Source organism: Bacillus rossius (assembly GCF_032445375.1).
Source record: "Bacillus rossius redtenbacheri isolate Brsri chromosome 9 unlocalized genomic scaffold, Brsri_v3 Brsri_v3_scf9_2, whole genome shotgun sequence".
NCBI lineage: Eukaryota > Metazoa > Arthropoda > Insecta > Phasmatodea > Bacillidae > Bacillus > Bacillus rossius.
This window is the reverse complement of record NW_026962013.1, coordinates 12,096,788-12,116,658: the sequence shown is the minus strand read 5'-3', so window position 1 is coordinate 12,116,658 and position 19,871 is coordinate 12,096,788. Positions and strand designations below refer to the sequence as shown.

General features: G+C 38.0%; 1 protein-coding gene across 6 annotated transcripts in view; it reads right to left on the bottom strand.

Annotated features, from left to right (window-relative positions):
• LOC134543354 (rap1 GTPase-activating protein 1) overlaps positions 1-19,871 on the bottom strand; it is a 612,076-nt gene that overhangs the window by 397,079 nt on the left and 195,126 nt on the right. The window contains exon 1 of one of the 6 annotated variants that reach the window (XM_063388343.1): positions 13,200-13,224. The exons of the other annotated variants lie outside the window; for them this stretch is intronic. The gene's annotated coding sequence lies outside the window, so the exon portion shown is untranslated. Of the gene's footprint in view, positions 1-13,199; positions 13,225-19,871 lie in introns of those variants that run through there. 6 annotated transcript variants of the gene reach the window in all.

Here is a 19,871-nt window from a genome sequence, read left to right as displayed (position 1 = left end):
AAAGGAAATAAATAATAATTATTATTATAGGTTGATGCGGGGAGAGCTCTTACACCACCTGGAATCACACACCATGACAGCAGTGATGCATGTTGAGAATGATTAATGTAACTGTCCAAGCCCTTTGTAGTCGAAGTAAATTTTTGAAAAAAAAAAAAAAAAAATCTTATACAGTATATGCACAATTATTTTTTAATGTGTGACATCTTAGCTCTCGGTATACGGAATTTGGTAGGAGTATTTCCTAAGTCGCATGAAACGGAAATGTGTAACCACGGTGCTGCCATATGTGGCGGATGGCGCGAAAGAAAGATCGCAAAGCCAAAGGTAAACTTTAAATAATGTTAAATGTTTAATGAATTTTAAAAATATGGGCAGTATTTTAATAAAATTCCTTGTAAAGTTTTTTTTTCCTCGCTTTTATCGGAGCCGTTTCGTTATATAGTTTGAAATTTCGGTCATCTAATCAAATGATTCACTGGTTGGCGTGGCTGCTCCGGCAGCGAATTCTAGCGGCGGGTGCGACAACTACGTGTGATACGCGTCCATAAATATAGTCGAAAACAAAAATGTTCGTATATTTCTAACGCTCAGCATTATTTAAAAAAATTATACGTTAAATTTGTTGTTCAAGTTTCGTATTGTAAGTGTATATTTACACAAGAATTTACTCGTTACTGAGGTTTTAAATGTTAACACATCTCTGGCTCAAATTATTATTTTTTTAAATTTTGTAATACCCTGCCGAATCCAAAATCCTGCGTCCGCCACTGGACAGCACTGTCTCTTGACGGATCACATCAAGCGAAGAAGCTCCAATTACCGGTCAAACATGCTTTTCCTTGCCCCCATCTCTCCTCGGGGCTCTTTTTTTTCTAACCTTCATCATGCCGACACGCCCATTTGTCCCGTCGGTCGCGGTAATGGGCGCGTCGCGTCCCGCGTGTTGGCTGTTTGGCGCGATGCCCCGGCCGCGGGTAGAGGGAAGTCGACCCGCTAATGAGCTGAGCAGTCACCCGGGTCTTTGAATATATATACTGTATAGAAGTCGCGAGTGGATAGGATTTACTCTACGTTTTTTCAGGAGCGCATGATGAGCAGCTTGGGAACTTCGCCGCTGCAGTGCGCTGCCGTGACGCCCTGTATCGTCTTAGTTGTTATTTACACGTTAGAGCGCAGCGCTGTCGCCCGCTGTCATTCCCCACTCCCCTCATCCATCATTCACTGCAGCTCAACGTCGTTCAACGGGAGGGGGAAGGGGTGTTTGAAGAGTTCGACACTTGTCCGCTAGGGATCACCACAAGTCGATGCCCTAGAGACGGTGGCGATTGCGGCGGTGAATTAACCAACTACCTCAAAACCGTGTTATAAATTTTAACCTGGGCTGGCGACTTCTATACAGTATATATATATTCAAAGCCCAGGTCCACCGAGAGGCGGTGAGCGCCGCCAGACAAGTCTGTCCGTCCGGCCGTGGTCTTCGCCCCTCGTGGGCCGGCACGCGCTCGCTCGAAGCGGCGGCGGACAAGCGAAACGACTCAACGGACGGAGCGGATATTTCAAGAGGGCGGCAGCTGACGGTGAGCCCTGACCACGCACGACTTGCTATCTGGACGGTGTTGTGCAAAAATGAGCTCACCAGCAAAAGTAATAAATAAATGTTATATTGGCATAGCTTTGTAGGTAAAATCACACCCTGTATCAAGCAAAAATAATTTAACCAATAATTTATTGTTACATCTAGCGGTCAAACATTCAACACAGTGACTTGATGTAAGTTTTTGGACATACGCCATTGCTAAGAACTTTTTCTGTTGAAGAAAAACTAAAAAATAAAAATAAAGAAATAAATAAATAAAAATATCCAAAAAAGACAAAAAAACACACAAAATTAAGCAAAAAATTGCTGTTGTCAACAAGGATATAAACACCACAAAATATTCCGTAACAGGAATATGGTCAACAAACAAAGAAAAACAAAGAAAAATGTACTAAGATAACGGGGAAAAAAAGTAATGCACTCCCATTGCACAAATCTTTTAAAGATAACATTCAACACAGTGCCACATACTGGCCTTTGTCTGTTCAACTTTGAGCTGAATTTGCTGAGTTCCAAATGTTTTGTAGGTTGACCAATTTTCACATGACACCGTCCATTTACCAGCTGGACGGTTCGTTCCGACGGTTCCGCCTGCACCCGCGCTTCTCCCGGGACTCGAACCCAGAACCCATCTCACCGAGATGTACAGTTCGGAGGTCGACGAACACTGAGACAACAGGTGGTACTGTGTAGTTATACACATTTATATATATTTTTTAAATTGTATATTTAGATTGTTTGCTTTATCTCTGCAAGAAATCGAACTCCATAAAAGAGCATAAAATGAAAAAAAAATTAATTATTTATACCTTTTTCCCGTGAGCTTTTTTTCTTATTCCATTTTTTTTAGCTGTTTTTTTTTCTGTCGTTAAGTTTAAAACAAGGTGGTGTCCACGCCACATGTAAAAATAAAGTATGTAAATGAGGGTGGGAGGGGAGAGACGTCGTGCACGGGTGTAAGTTGTGCCGTTTATAGTTATGGCACTCGTGATTTTATGAGTAATTAATTTATTCGCAATTTTTTTTTAATCTTTCATGTTAAATAAATTTTAAAATATTTTATGCAAAGATTTTATTTAATATTTATTTATTTTTAAGTATTATAATTATCTTAATGTTAAAGTTTTGTGTAGTTATTTAATTAATAATGTCTTAAATGTGTTTGTTTCTATTATAATCAATTATTGTGTAAGGGAAACACTTAAGCACTACAATACTGGTTCCATGAATATTTTGTTTTGTTTGTATACCCTCTACTTATTGTAAATTCTATGATTTCTGTTATCTTTTTTTTTTCGCTCTCTTAGTGCATTTTTTTTTGTTTTCTTTGTTTGATGACCATATTCCTGTTACGGAATAATTTGTGGTGTTCATATTCTTGTTGACAACAGCAATTGTTTGCTTAATTTTGTGTGTTTTTTTTTGTCTCTTTTTTTTTGGGTATTTTTATTTATTTATTTATTTATTTTAATTTTTAGTTTTTCTTCAACAGAAAAAGTTCTTAGCAATGGCGTATGTCCAAAAACTTACATCAAGTCTATGATTTCTGTCGTGCCAAACGAAAAAGACTTGAAATTTCAAGGAAGGTCACGGCGACCAGAGAACAAGACGCGACCGAAGCAACACACGGGTTCGAGGGCTGACTCAGCGCCAGACAATCCGGCACGAGCCCCGGGTGGGCAGCCAGGAAATCCGCCGCCACCGTTCATTAAACTTATTTCCGTTTGATACGTCTTCCTCCGTCGGTGGCCTCACTGCTGATGTTCGATACTTGATGTATATCTCCATTCTCTCTCTCTCTCTCCATCTTAATTGTTCTTCTCTATTTCCAAATTGTTTAAATCATTTGAAGGGAAAAAATTAACACTATGTACAGTATGTTATATCCGTATTTTTTTTTTTCGAATACGGATTTTTTTTCCTAACCTAACTAAAACTAAGTGTATTTTGGAGGGGTCCGGGTTAGGGAGGGACCTAGGTGCGTCTCAGGCCGAAGCCTATACGCCTAGTCATGCTGGGATTAGCCATGCAGGGAGAAGGTCGTATGCATCGTGTGCTTGGAGGGGGATTGGCCAGCCATGGCAACGATTGGCGCCATGACTAACTCCCCACACTCTTAAATCTAGACTATAACTGGAGATAGGACGGTCTTCTAAGTTATACAATTTATTGCAAATTCCAAGTCGTCATTCCTTCCAATTTTCCTGCCGAAAAAATCCATGCATCCAACCTAACAAGTCGTCTTCCGAATGTTGAACGCTTCCTTATTTATTTTTTTTTTCCTTTTGTAGAGCCTTTAGTTCAGCTGCCGCGAGCTTCACTAATATAAGCTTCACTGGATGGACTGACATGGTAAATATCGCACATAGCCACTCTTTAACTTCTTACCTCCATGGCCTCTGTGTAACAATCATCATGGCACGGTGCGCAGTAGCCTAAACTCACTCTGTGTCTCCATCCACTCTACGCCTGGGTCATTGGCTGCTCACTCCGGCTCCGAGTGCTCTATAGTGCGCTTAATTTGTACGATATCTTCAAAAAGCCGCATCCATGTGTTCCAGCATGTCAGCTCCAAGTGTGGGGGCAGTGTGCACAACGGCGAGAGATACCATGCGGGTGACGCCTGATTGCGGGCTCCACTAGTCCGTCATTAGGGCGTCATTCACGCTGCCTTCCCCCTCCCCCGTCCTTCGTACCTTACCAAGGGCGCGTCCTCGCTGCGTCCTCACACAAACACCTCCGCGCCCGTGTCACCTGGGGAAGACTTCTCTTCACAGACGAGAGAGACAAACTCCCGATCGTGCATTTTCGGTTTTTTTTTGTTCATTGTAAAATGTTAGGTTAGCTACATTATAAATACTTTCAAACATTGTGGAAGGTTGAGTTCGTTAGGATAGCTATGCATTAAAGATACTGTGAAATCATGTAAACGGTTTCCCAGCCCTGGATGGATACATATTAAAAAGGTTATTTGCTTGTGACGTGTGTGTCACGTCACATTTGGTGGCGGTTATTTTTGTGTACTGGCGCAGTGTTATTTACCGTTTGCCGTGTGGCGGCGCGAGCCGTTCCCTCAGATTTGGTGTTTTGGCCGGTGTGGATCTAGGAGCGCGGGCACGTTTCAGATTGTCAGGATCTAGAGCCGCTCGTGCTTTCGTGAGGCTCTGATCGGCTATTTTCGGTACTCAGTGTTTGCGTTTGTCATGTGTTTTCCTTTTGGTGGGTTGAGGTTGGTACCTGTGGCGCGCTGAGTTGTTGACGAGTTTTCTCTGAGGAGGGTCTGTCTGCTACGAGCCATGGCCTGAGTGGGTTACCTTTTACTGCCGATGGAGTGGCTGCGGGAATGAATTTCATGGCTGTAACTTAGTGTGGAAGTTCGGTAAATCCTTGGTGGAATATAAGAACTTAAGTTACGGCAGGTTTTGCTCCGTCGGTTATACCATGTTCGAGTGCAGCAGTGTTCTACGCAGTTATTACCAATGAGGAGAAAAATTTTATTTTTAGTATATCGAGAATTTAAAAATTTTGTAGAGTGGGCCTAGTCGCTAATGTCGTGGACGTCAAATGGTGCCGTGCGTGCTGCTGATCCTTCTTCAACCCTGTTAAGGCTTGTCTGCGAGGCTTCTTGATTGGATATCTCCGGAAGTAGATGGCAACAGATAAACTGTAAGTTTTGAAATTTAGTCTTCGTCTATATTACGTCAGACGGACCTTCTGTGGACCTTCGCTGGGTAGACTTTGTGGCCTACGCTACGCCGGTATTTTTCACCTTCGAGATAACGTTTGAATATAACTGTAATTTTTTGAAGCAATTTTTTTTATTAGACACAGCCGCAAGTAACTACGTCGTCAAGTCTGGAATTGAGTGGTTACCTATTTGGGAGGGAAATTGTTAATATTTTGTACCCTTTATGCGAGTTATGCGTACTGGGTAAATTTGTTTTTTAATGAGATTTTATTGTAATTTTTTGTTGCAATTTTTATAACATTATAAATTTTTATGTAGGTATTTATCAAGTTAATTTCGAAAGGTGTGTACTCAGGTGCTCGATAGGGTATTTTGTGAGGCAGAAAATTGGCTGTGAACTATTATAATCATTTATCGTATATACATATTTTTTCTTTACTGCCTGATCGTGAACTTTCGAATTGGACTGGAAAAGTTTGAGGCAACAAGTAATTATTTTGCCAAAAAACATTGAATGAGTAGATTAACTGAACCGAGCACCTAATTTATTTTGTGAAAGGTGGTAATATTTTATATTTCTATATATATATATATATATATATATATATATGTATTTTAGGTTGCAGTTTTAAGTGATATTGTTTTTTTTTCAAGTAATATTGTATTTTATATTTATTGTGGTGGTTTTTTGATGTTAACCAAGTCAGAACAGCATCTAGTTCATGTGCGACACCCGTGGTGCACCGGGGGGGTTATAGGTATACTTGTTATTTTATAGTGTTATGTACTTCTAGTCAAGAGGGGCGAAGCCTGATATACCCTGTTGTTAATTGTTAAATTTAATATCCTTATATATTGTCTGGCATGTTCTGCTTATATTTGTTTTATGGTCATATAAAGAACCAAATAATACATAACTAACTCACTATTTCGCTGTCTATTCTTTGTATCCTGCCTTCCGCAAATTTTTGGGTCTAAGGGGGGTACATGCTAAGCAACCATAAAATGAATTTACAGTATTTTTTTAATGTAGCTATACTTAACTAATATAACCAACCATCCACAATGTTTTAAAGTATTCATACTGTAGCTAACCTATCCTAATCGACCGCAAAATTTAATGCCACACCGGTTTATACAATAAGATAGAACGGGGGAAAAAAAGCGAGCATGAACTTCGGGGAACTTCGGGTAACTTCGGGTGTGGCTCTCTCGTCCGTGAAATGAAGGCTTCCCGTGTCACCTGTCTGGTTACCTGAGCGAGGCAGAGGGCTAAGGTGGTCATAGCTGAAGCTCTAACACCTTCCCGATCAAAAGGGGGGGGGGGGGGGGGGAGTAATCCCATGACAGTATGGTCTAAGCTTTACTTGCTCTGGAAATCTTAAACTGATCTGCAAGCCGACTCCCGATCCACCCTTAAGGGCGCTTATCTGGGAGGAGTGATGGAGGGTGCCGGCCTTGAGTCGGTAAACAGTTGCACACACCCAGGCCCTTCCAGAGGGAGGGGGAGGGGAGAGGCGGAACAAGTCCCCTGGATCCAAGCACCAGAAAGGTCCCGGTTCAGCTTCGAGATTTTATTATTATTTTAATTTCTGAGTTTTCCGTGACAGGACAAAAATTTCCAAATGAATTGTTGATAAAGTATGTCCCACGCTTAAAGATTCCAGCACAGAGCAAATTGCGAACTCTGTTGCCGGATTGTTACATAGTACCAGGGTTGTTAAAATTTAAAGTCTTAATTTGCATACCATCATAATCATAGCCTAATAGGTTTTAACATATATATTTTTGACGTGACAACGTCTAATAAATCGATGAACGCCGGCTGCACGCACGAAAGTGTCCCGTAACGCACATTGTCCCACTACGATGTGTTCCGTTACGCTCATTGTACGCTTGCGCCGCATCTCTCTTCCACTCGATTGAAACAACCATCGATTTTATATTTCAATCATGTTTTCGTTGTATGAATTATTAATATTATGTAATTTAACTTTCGTCCACCGATTTTCAGCACAATCGGTACGGTTATTTAAAAGTAATGTTGAATTTTCAAATACGTTTTTGTACGAACAATGGTGTTTTACAGTTACAATAATAATCCGGGATCTTTTGCACAATGATTTAAAAAATATTGTAACACATTATAATAAGTTTGGTGTATTTGGGATGCGTATTTGTTATAAAATCGTATTATAAAAACTAAATAATATTATTCCCCTACGGTGCTGTCATCTACGGTGACGGACGCGAACCGAACGAATCGCGCTATTTAGCCGCTTCCGCGGCAACCAGGCACTCGTTAATACATATTTTCCTTTGTTTATCGTGAGAGAAGTTATTATTAATGAATTATAAATAAAATTTCGTGCCCGGGGCTACAATTGCATATCGTTTTGAGCACTGGAAGACATAAAAACGTAAAATATTCTCGACAAATTTTAATTTGTGGTTTTCATTGCTTATTACAACAACAATTTCGGCAATAAAGGTTAATTATTCTTTCATTTTAAAAATCTGATTACTAGTATAATTTCAAGTATTTATTCTTTTATTATTAAAATAAAAATGATTCAATTTTATTCATAAAAGTATGCAATCATTTCATCAATGTTTTGTTATGACGTTGTCACGTTAAACTATCGTCCGTAAACCGACTTTACAGACAACCAATTTTTTTAATTAAATTCTGAGTTTTCCGTGACAGGACAAAAATTTCCAAATGAATTGTTGATAAAGTATGTTCCGTGCTTAAAGATTCCAGCACAGAGCAAATTGCGAACTCTGTTGCCGGACTGATACCTACTACCCGTGTTGTTAAAATTGAAAGTCTTAATTTGTATACCATCGTAATCATAACAGGTTTAAACATATATATTTTTTTAATTATACTATTTACTGATATTTATTAGATCATAAAATAGTGTCTACAGACAGTTGCAGTCACTCTGACAGGAAAAAAATTTTAAATGCTAAACATCATATAGGTTTTATTTTACAGTAGGAGGAGGAGCCACTACAGAATCACTGTTCGTTCGCAGAGGTGTTGTGCCCGGAGCACAAACCGACTGAGGTGTTCGTTAATATCGATGTTTGAGGCGATAAGCTGTCAAGTGCTCCCGAAAATCACTCACGGGAGAAGAGCCTTCGTCGTGACTGCCCGCGGACAGACGAGGCTATGAGATCCGTCCGTGGTTAACTGATTCTACTTTGACAGATCCAACTGTCGGGATATCTGACCCACGATGTGAGATTACTTTCAGATTCTTCGCATCACTGAAGAGCACACCTTTTTTTTTCTGCCGAAGAAGCCGAGATTTTGGTAACAGAAAATATTTTTTCGACGTGTAACAACATCTCAGCTCTCGGTATACGGCATTTGGTAGGCGTGATCTCGCGAATGGAACGGAAGTCGCGTGGAACGGAAATGTGTAACCACGGTTGCTGCCATCTGTGGCGAAAGGCGCGTACCAAAGTTCGCAAACACAAACGGGAGACTTTAAAGCATTAACTGTTAACGACTTTAAAGAAGATGGGGCAGCGTTATAAAATAAAAAAAATCCTTGCAGAAAATCAGGTCCGAATCCGGGGTTTAGTATCTTTCAAGTCTTTTCCGCTCTTATCGGAGTTTTTTTTCATTATAGGTATCTATATTTTAATCTTTCGCTCTGCAAATTGACTAATTTGATAGTTAAATAAGTGTATTTGCAACATTAGAACACGTTAATATTGATTGTTAGCGAGGTCAGATGTTACACATCACTGGCGAGTACTGATAGACTCGCTCAAATCTGTGTTTTTTTGACGTGACAACGTCTAATAAATCGATGAACTTGATGTAAGTTTTTGGACATACGCCATTGCTAAGAAGAAGAAAAACTAAAAACTAAAATAAAGAAATAAAAAAGTAAAATTACCCAAAAAAAGACCAAAAAAACACACACAATTAAGCAAACAAAAGACAAAAAAAAAGCGTTGAATAACCTGAATGGTATCAAAGGCTTTGCTCATGTAAAAATAAATAGAATATTTATTTATGCTTGGATGTTGTACTGGTACATATATATATATATGTGTGTGTACCAGTATATATATAATACGTGTGTGTGTTAAAGACAATTATCCTGATGGAAAACTATGTGGTTTTTCAGAAATATTATTTTTAGGAATAAAATTCATGAACCTATATATATATATTTTTTTTTGTCAAAAACTTCTAAAATACTATATAACAAAGGTATTTTTGACTAAACTTTAACGGTCAATAATAATTCAAGAAAATATATACCAATAAACATAATCGGTATACAACCACTCACTGACTGATACAGACTTAATTCAAATATTTTATGTTCAAAGGCAAAATTTAAAAAAAAAATGTAAATGTTTGTTTGAGCTTTATTTATAACATGGTAATGCTACAGTTACTAAAACGCTACAAAAACTAAAACAAAAAAAATATATATATTTTTGCAAAACTCCGTTCCCCCGGAGAAACCCCCGGAATGGCCACCGCATGGGGAGCCCAAGAAAAGAAACGGGCTCCCCATTTGGAAGCCACCTGGAAGGTTTTTTTCTGTTCCACCCACCGTTTCTTTGGTAGCCTGACTTGTTACAAGGGATTGTATTCCTACCAGAGAAAATGCCGCCATTCTCTCTGGGCAATCCGCCTTGGAGGAGCCGGGGCGCGAACCCGGGTCCTACAAGTCACAAGGCAGGCGCTCTACCCCAGAACCAGAGTGGTAGAGCGGATACTTGCAGTCTTCTTAACATTGACATGATGTTATTCCACAAGTTTACTGTAGTTTCGTGTGTCCTTAACACGTGCTGTAACATCTAACCTCGGTAACGAACAAATTTATGTGTTCTTATGTTGTTCGTTCAGCATGAATTATGTAATTTCATAACAGTGAAATATTATTTGTATAACTTGTCTGGCCATTTTGTTAGTTGATTTTCTGCGAACAAATACTTACAGTCCCGCTGTACAATAATTATATAGAAATATAGACTAGTAAGTTCCAATAAAATATTTTAGTATTCAAATAATGTGAATATTTCTAAATAAGTAAGCAAATCTCTCAAAACTAGTGTCATCTAAATTCTTAGTCTTCACAAACTTATCGATTTAAGGTCAGTTCTATCATTACCTGAAATTCCGGCGATGTCAGTATGAATATGTATCTTTTAATTTGACATCTACAACACTATCATAGATTTAGTACTTAATTTAAGATTTTGAAACCACCTGTTTGCAAACAATTGTTTGAATAGCTTTCTAGCATTAGCTGCGCATTTTAAGCACGGTAAAATAAAAGAATGCATAGCTGACTACCAATCGATAGGTTAACGGATCAAATCCCGGCAGCTGAAATTTTTTTTTGTACTCGTAAAAATAAATACGGCGCGCACGACACTTCAAAAGTAATAAATATATTTGAATTAATGAATGCAAATAAAAGTAAATTTATTAATTAAATTGTAGATTTAATTTCACTCTTTCTTTGTACCCATACAAAATAGCGATAATTCAATAAAAATGATTCAATTTAATTCATAAAAGTATGCAGAGGTAGATTTTATCATACAAAAGATAGAAAAATTTAAAAACAATTTCTTCCTCAAAGAATATAATATTTTTAATGCCTAAATGGTTTGGTTGCAAAAACCTATTACGTATCAGTCTCAGGCCGAAAATGATATTTCATTTTCTTCTGGATCAATCATTTCATTAATGTTGTGTTATGACGTTGTCACGTTAAACTATTATAAACTCTATAAACTTTACAGACAACCAATTTTTTTTACTATAATTAAGGTACAGCGGGACTGTAAATTTGTTTGCAGAAAATCAACTAAAAAATTGCCAGACTAGTTATACAAATTATATTTCACTGTTATGAAATTACATAATTCATGCTGAACGAACAACATAAGAACACGTAAATTTGTTCGTTACCGAGGTTAGATGTTACTGCACGTGTTAAGGACACACGAAACTACAGTAAACTCGTGGAATAGCATCATGTCAGTGTTAAGAAGACTGCAAGTACCCGCTCTACCACTCTGGTTCTGGGGTAGAGCGCCTGCCTTGTGACTTGTAGGACCCGGGTTCGCGCCCCGGCTCCTCCAAGGCGGATTGCCCAGAGAGAATGGCGGCATATTCTCTGATATGAATACAATCCCTTGTAACAAGTCAGGCTACCAAAGAAACTGTGGGTGGAACAGAAAAAAACCTACCAGGTGGCTTCCAAATGGGGAGCCCGTTTCTTTTCTTGGGCTCCCCATGCGGTGGCCATTCCGGGGGGTTTTCCGGGGGAACGGAGTTTTGCAAAAATATTTTTTTTTTAGTTTTTGTATCGTTTTAGTAATTGTAGCATTACCATGTTATAAATAAAGCTCAAACAAACATTTAAAATATTTTTAAAAATTTTGCTTTTGAACATAAAATATTTGAATTAAGTGTGTATCAGTTACAAATACCTTTTTTATATAGTATTTTAGAAGTTTTTGACAAAAAAAATGTATAGGCTCATGAATTTTATTCCAAAAAATATTATTTCTGAAAAACAACATAGTTTTCCATCAGGATGATTGTCTCTAACACACACATGTATTATATATATAATATTAATATACTGGTAAACACATATATATGTACTAGTATAACATCCAAGCATAAATAAAATATTCTATTTATTTCTACATGAGCAATGCCTTTGATACTTCTCAACACAATCTTATGAATAAAAAATTATCAATTTTAGGCCTCAAGCAATGCAATTATTTTGTTTTGTTCAATAATTTATATTTATTGATTATTAATAGTTGCATTGGCTAATTGGCGATTGTATACCTATCCTTGAATGAACTGAGAGCATGTATCATGTAGAATGTAAGTGTTTGTGTGTTGCATTTTACGTAAAACACTTTACCTTTAGGATATTGATTAAAAATAAAAACGTTTTCTTGAAACCCTGAGGAAAAAAAAAATTATGAGCCTTATTTTTGTAGGAAAGAATTAGTATAATCTCGAAAAACGAATTTCTTATATGAATAAATAACCATAGGCAAGTATTATACAAAGGTACAATATTTTTCTTGCAGTATTTCCAACTATTTCTAGGCAACTGGTTTTCAAATACAGTTTTCCTAAGTGTCTTGGAGTGTACCTGCCTTCTAAATCTGATATAGTGATTTTTAGAGTCCCTCTTCTGGCATAAATGTTACAAGAATTAGGACTACTTGATTTTGAATACGTTCACTAGATGGACTGGCACAAACATGTCGTTTTGTAAATAAAATTTAATCATTTTTATTTTAATAAAAAATTGGTTGTCTGTAAAGTCGGTTTACGGACGATAGTTTAACGTGAAAACGTCATAACAAAACATTGATGAAATGATTGCATACTTTTATGAATAAAATTGAATCATTTTTATTTTAATAATAAAAGAATAAATACTTGAAATTATACTAGTAATTAGATTTTTAAAATGCAAGATTAATTAACCTTTATTGCCGAAATTAGTGTTGTAATAAGCAATGAAAACCACATTAACTTTTCACTTCACTTTATAAACAGTCGAGTGGAAGAGAGATAGATGCGGCGCAAGCGTACAATGAGCGTAACGGGACACAGCGTAACGGAACAATGTGCGCAACGGGACACTTTTTCGTGCGTGCAGCCGGCGTTCATCGATTTATTAGAAGTTGTCACGTCAAAAAATTGTTATCATTAACTAACTTAAATTTTAGCCGTTTTTCCTGACAACGATGAATGGTCGATGCTTCAACTAAGTAGCGATAGAAACGATGCGCTCATGCAGAATCCTCCTTCAGCCAAGGACGAGAGGCCGGCGAGCTTCTCCGAAAGACACCACTGTGCGACGTGACAAACGAGCTCGTTACCTCTGGCTGAGGACCGCTCCATGGGGAGTCAGTTCCCCTGGCCCGCTGACGGCTGCTGCCTCACCTGCAACAAGGCACACGATCCTGCAATCACACCTCGTGCTCACACGCTGCACTTAACTATTGCAATCACACTTATGAAAAAAAAATTGGTTGTCTGTAAAGTCGGTTTACGGACGATAGTTTAACGTGACAACGTCATAACAAAACATTGATGAAATGATTGCATACTTTTATGAATAAAATTGAATCATTTTTATTTTAATAATAAAAGATTAAATACTTGAAATTATACTAGTAATCAGATTTTTAAAATGCAAGAATAAGTAGCCCTTATGCCAAAATTGTTATTGTAATACGCAATGAAAACCACATTAAATTTTCACTTCACTTTATAAACAGTCGAGTGGAAGAGAGATAGATGCGGCGCAAGCGTACAATGAGCGTAACGGGACACAGCGTAACGGAACAATGTGAGTAACGGGACACTTTTTTCGTGCGTGCAAGGCGTTCATCGATTTATTAGACGTTGTCACGTAAAAAAACTGCAAATACATGTTTGTTTCATGCCACCCATAACACGGTATATTCACACGGTAAAACATTTACGGAAATTATTCATCGTTTATGAAACGAATAATTCTGCACCTACGTACATATTTTATGATGAGTATACGTAACTGAGAGCGATTTTAAAAGAAAATACATATATATTAAGGGGTATAGACCACGGAATCTTGTATTTTTCTTTATTTTTGCTATGATTCTTATTTTGAACTATTTATACTAATTTTTGGCATTTCAAGCCATAAATAAAATCTCAGAGACCTTCTGTACCTATCTGTTGAAACCACATATTTACTAACAGGCTATTGTCTGTAAGCGACGCGAGGAAATAACTTATTATTTCACGCGGGCGGCTAAAACCATCACGATGATCACATCAGTTCACAAGTGTTAACTTCAACAAAATAGCCAAAACTAAGCATGTACTATGGCATGTTGAGCCAAAAATTCTAGCACGGAAGATTTATTGCAATTGGTATCAAAATGTTTGAAACTGCAAGATGCAGAGGCCTAATTCCCCCTTATAAGTGGAGACCAAATGAATTTTTTTTTAAATTTAATTAGCAGGACTGGCTTGATGCACGATACTAGTCAAAAAATATTCAAGTTTTTTTTTATATATTGCCCGTTTGTTAATATCTTCCAAATTAAATTAGAGTGAAAAAAACGTATGATAGTAATAATGATCTCGGATGAACCATAACGGGTTTGCTTCCAGAGGCACGACTCTCGCCTGAACACCACGTCGGCTCCGATGGAAGAGAGAGACGTTGTAAATTAAACTGTTCCCGCGAGGACTATAAAGTACCCGACGCCCTTAACGACCGCTATGCTCGACTGCACCACATCCGCGATGAAGCAAACTACGCTCGGGCTGTCCTGTTTTTTTCAACTATGTTACAAGAGAGAAACAAAAATACGCGAGCGAGTTATATTTCGGTGCTCAACCAAAGATGTTGTAACATCTAACCTCGGTATCGAACATATTCTCGTGTTGCAAAACACATTTACAATACGTAAACCGGACACGAAATGTAACGTATAATTCTTTTGAAATAACGCCGAGTGTGATAAATATATACGCAAATTGTGTTCTCGACGTTTCTTGACGCTGACCACACGTAGTTTCCGCACCCGCCGCTAGAATTCGTTGTCGGAGCAGCTAACATCGACTATCGAGTCATTCGATTTGCAGAGCGAATATTTAAACCATATAATGAAACAGCTGTGTGTAAGCTGTAGTCTGAGGTAGAAGTAGAATCTGCGTCATTAAGAAACTAGGACCTTAAAAATAAGACATGCTTTGTAAGAAAAAAAATCACATTAACAATTTTGTCACATTAGAATAGAAATATTTTATCGCCATCGATTCTGTTGTACTTAAAAAAAATACAAATAGAGGGATAACATGTTTTATGACGACTAAAATTGAAATCATTTAAAAGTTAAAATTTATATTCTTAAAGAAAAACTTAGGAAGAGACATGCTGCGAAATTAAGAAATAATCAACACTGTTCTTACGTTAAAAATAAGGTACATACTAACTACCAATTGCATTTTATTTTATAAGCCAATTATCTCTTTTATACGTGGTTTTTCCAAAAATATAACTATTCAGTCATTTACGATAGCTATTTTTTTCTGACATTTCTGGCAACTATTGCAGTTTTTTATTCAAGAAAAATACAAAAAAAAAAAGGCAAAAACTTCACGAATTGGGACGTATGTGTATCTTATTGTTTGGATAAACAATTTTCAGACATCCGACAATCTCATGGCTTGTAATTTAAAGACACAGGAACGTAAAAACGACATTTATAATGAAGTGATAAATTTCGGACATTCTTCTCTCAAAAGAGTTTTGTTTTTTTACAAAAAAAAAACTGAAAACCCAAATTTTATAGCAGTTGTATGGAAGGTGACAGTCATTACTGGTGACTGAGAGACCTGCTTCCGATATTCGACTAGAGGCGCACAAGATCACAGGGATTGTCGAAACTGTACTAGCCGCGATTCAATCAAATCGGCAGCACAATAAATATACGCAAAGAAGAAGCATAGATTCGATCACAACTCTCTTTTTTTCTAAAAGATTTAAAAACTTGCTCTAACCCTAGTGCGTAATGCGATCGGTGGATCTCGATAACACCTACTAGCTCGGAAAAGAGTTGTTTTATGTCATTATGTGGGCAGACAGAGCGTGTTTTACAACTGTGACGCCTTTAGGCTAGTCTCGAGGTCGGTGTTGTATTTCGTGTTGCCAGAGAGAGAGACAGAGACACTGGGACATAAAAGTACACCTACACATGTGCATTACGTGCGCAGAATTACGCGCGTGCAATCACAACTATGTAGAGCAATTTCGACGTTCTTCATACGTAACAAATGAACATAACAGTTTATTAAGAAATGTTAACACGTACACCGAGAATTTTACGAACTTCCAAAGAATGCCTCGTACCTTAGAGCAGGGGCGCTTGCCAGTGAGAAAAATTACGAGGAATAGTCTCTCCCCTCCCTCCCCACATTTTTTACTAAGAGAAAAAGAAATAAATTTTCTTTTAATTTTGTAGTCGGGCTTTACGTATTTAATGTTAGTAATTCGTATTATTTAACTGTGATGATACACAAAACAAAACTTCTTACTTGGCCTTTCAGGTTAAAAAAAAACTGCTCTAAACATCCCATAAGGTGCTGTTATAAATTACTAGCTGCCCGACCCGGCTTCGCACGGCTATACTAATGGAAAAAAAATAAGCCACATCTCCCATTTACAGTAATGGTAAATAAAAAAAATCAGTGAAAATTTATTACAATGCTGTATAATTTACCGGAGAGAAAATGAATAGCACTGATGGTTTCCAGACTCGTGCACGCAACGTACAACTGATGTACCCGTACTTCGCTACGGCAGTCTACAGGCAGATCACTCTTGCGCCACTCATTATACATGCCCCTCCTTGTGGGTACGCCACTGCTGCGCGATGCCCGTTGCCATGGAGACGCAGAAGGCATGAACAATGCAAAATCCTGTTCTCATGCAGACAAAGTACCCACTGTTGCCTGGTTTTAACCACCCATGGGATCTAATTTAAGGAAAATGTCATCCTGCGTAACATAAGGAACATTACTGTGAAGTTTCAAGTCTGTAAAATATATATACTTGAAAAAAAGGGCAATAAAAAGACAAATTAAACACAGAGAGAGGAAAAAAATAATAGTTTAGGTTTGCGATTTAAAGTGATAAAAAGTATTTAAATACTAATTGAACTCTTATGAGGGTACTGATTGCTTCGTTGTTAATATTACACGGGTGTTTTTTACTTGTATGGGAAAATTAAGAATGATAAGGCATCTAGTGCGTGGCAACAGTGTTAATGGGCAATAGGAAATAAACTTCTAGCTTCTGCGGCATTGTCAACACACACTTCGTACGTGTACTGCATGTTGTATCTAACCTCCTCCAACGTATTTGATTCTAAATTGGACTTTTAGTATGGATTCCTAATGTTATTGATAATGTAATATAGCCTATAGCCTTCCTCGATAAATGTACTATCCAACACTGAAAGAATTTTTCAAATCGGACCAGTGGTTCCTGAGATTAGCGCGTTCAAACAAACAAACAAACTCTTCAGCTTTATAATATTAGTATAGATTGACAATGCCAAAAATCTCCCCCTCTCTTCCTCTAAATATCTTTGCTACGCCCCCCCCCCCCCCCCAACCACTACAGGGTGGGGTAGCATCGGACAGAAAATCAGTTGTAAACGCTTCACCTGAATCAATGAAATACCAATTATTTCAGTGACTGAATGCCACTGATTCATCTATAGCTACTAGATACTAATTTTGTGCAATGATTTATTCAGCTTTCGCAGTTATTCTAAAGGGGGAAAAAAAGTGTAAGTTTACTGAAGTTTAAGTGGATAGCAGATTATATATAACTTATCCAGACGTAGAGTGGCGGTGGAAAAAAAAATAATATGTTCAGCGCTTCAGAAGAGAATGAGAGGGCGAACAAAATGCCACAAAATACTCGGCGGGGATTAATAAAAGAAAATATAAAAAAAAAGTTTACTTTCATCGCGAACACTTTCGCGAAGTCTCAGTGAATTAATACAGACGTAGCTTATTTAAACTCCCCCCCCCCCTTGACACCAGCCCTCTAACGCGGGAAGGGCAGAAGGGCCAGGGTCGAGGGGTTGCGCCGGGGGGATTAAAGGGTCTGGCGGCAGACACGGGCGAAGGGAGTTTGGTACGGGAGGGGAGGAGGGCAAGAAGAGGCAGGCAATTACTTACCGCTACTCTTGCAAGACTGTGTGATATATTCGCGCGCGCGCTCTGGTAACGAGCCCGCTGGTAATCTCCGGAGAGCAAGATGGCAGGCCCCCTCGTCGCCCGCCTGCCGCGAATGGAATCATGGGACCAGTGGTGGATCCAGACGGCTCCCTCCCTCACTCCCAACTTCAACCCCCAACCCCCCCCCCCCCCCTCCACGAACACACCCCACACCATCCCCGGAAAACGTAATTTTATACAGCATAGTTGCAATCTAAGAATTCAGAGATACGGGGAAATTCAGTTCCTCAAACTTTTTCCACCCTTGAAAAAGCTCCATCTGCCATGAAGTCCGAACATATACACAAGCACAAGAGTAAAAAAAAAAAAAAAAAAAAAACTCCCATTTCAAAAGGAAAAAAATTTTTTTTTATCAAAACGTAAAAAAAACCTTAGATGACTTTTTTATCTCACACCAAAGTAAAAAGCTTTCAAAAAATTATAAAAGTATATGATTACTAAAAATTCAAAATATATTTTGGGCAATATGTACTTCACACTTTTTTTTAAAAAAAAAATACAGTTTGGAAACCATATGCGGACACAGAACTATTCATCCGCCCTCAAGCTATTTTTAAATGCTTTTTTGTAAGCAGACACCACTCGGATATCTTGGGCAACTTTTAAATAGCGTAATTTTTTTTATGAAGATCTGTGTGCCAAGGTAGGCAGGGCCTTTTAAGTGGGATGACTGAAGTTAATAGTGAAAATCCGCAACAAATAGTTCTTAGGTGAAGTAACCGGTGTTTAGTTTTGAATTATTTTGAATTAATTTTTTGGTCATGACTACAACTGTTATAATCACGTCGATATACACTACTTTATGTTCTTTGGAAATCCCCTGACGTATGATTTATGACTTAACGAAGGCAACTTTTCAATACCAAAGGTTTAAAAAAAATTGTTATGTAATAAAATTTCTGAAACCAATATGGCATGTTTTACTTCGTATCCCTACACCTCTTAAGGCTAGGTCTTTTTTTTTCGTGTTTTTTATTAGTTTTTTGTTTAAGGGCTATTTTTTAAATTTCAACTCGATTACTCACTTGCATTTGTTATTCTGCCTCGAATATTTCCTACAGATGTTCAGTTTGTGTAATATGATATTACACTAAGTGCACATCTGTTTAAAATATAGTTGTGGCAGAGCAACGAATGCAATGAGGCATCGAGTTAAAATGTTAGGAATGCCCTTAAAAGAGCAATGAGACAGCCTCGCGGGAAACGCGCAGCAGGAGGCTGCAATGGACCACAGACCCCGCAGCGGCGCCCATGATGCGCTCTTCTCGTAAATAACCACAAAAGGGCTGAGAAGGGAGGTAGAGTGTGTGTGTGAAGGAGGGGGAGGGGGAGGGAGACCACAAATAGACCGGGACACATGTTCTTTCTATTGGGAGTCATTATCTGTGATTACACACGGCAGCCCGATACGGGAGCTTGTGTCGTGTGTGACGTAACGGAAGAGTAATTGAAAAGCAAACGAGAGCAATGGGAGAAACAATTATTTTCTGCTCCATTATCGAGGAGGGGGGAAAAAAATTGACGATACGAGAATGTTCGTAAATTGACTGTTGCGTAATCAGAATCACTACCGCACATACGTCTCTATACGTAACGTATAGGTAATTCATTTGTAACTGAAATCTACTTTGTAATTTTCAAACTTTCACCAAGTCCCTTTACGAGAAGAAACAATAAAAAAAATTAACAAAATAAACATCAACATTAAATTGTACCTATGGTGGTTACTACTTATTTTCTTT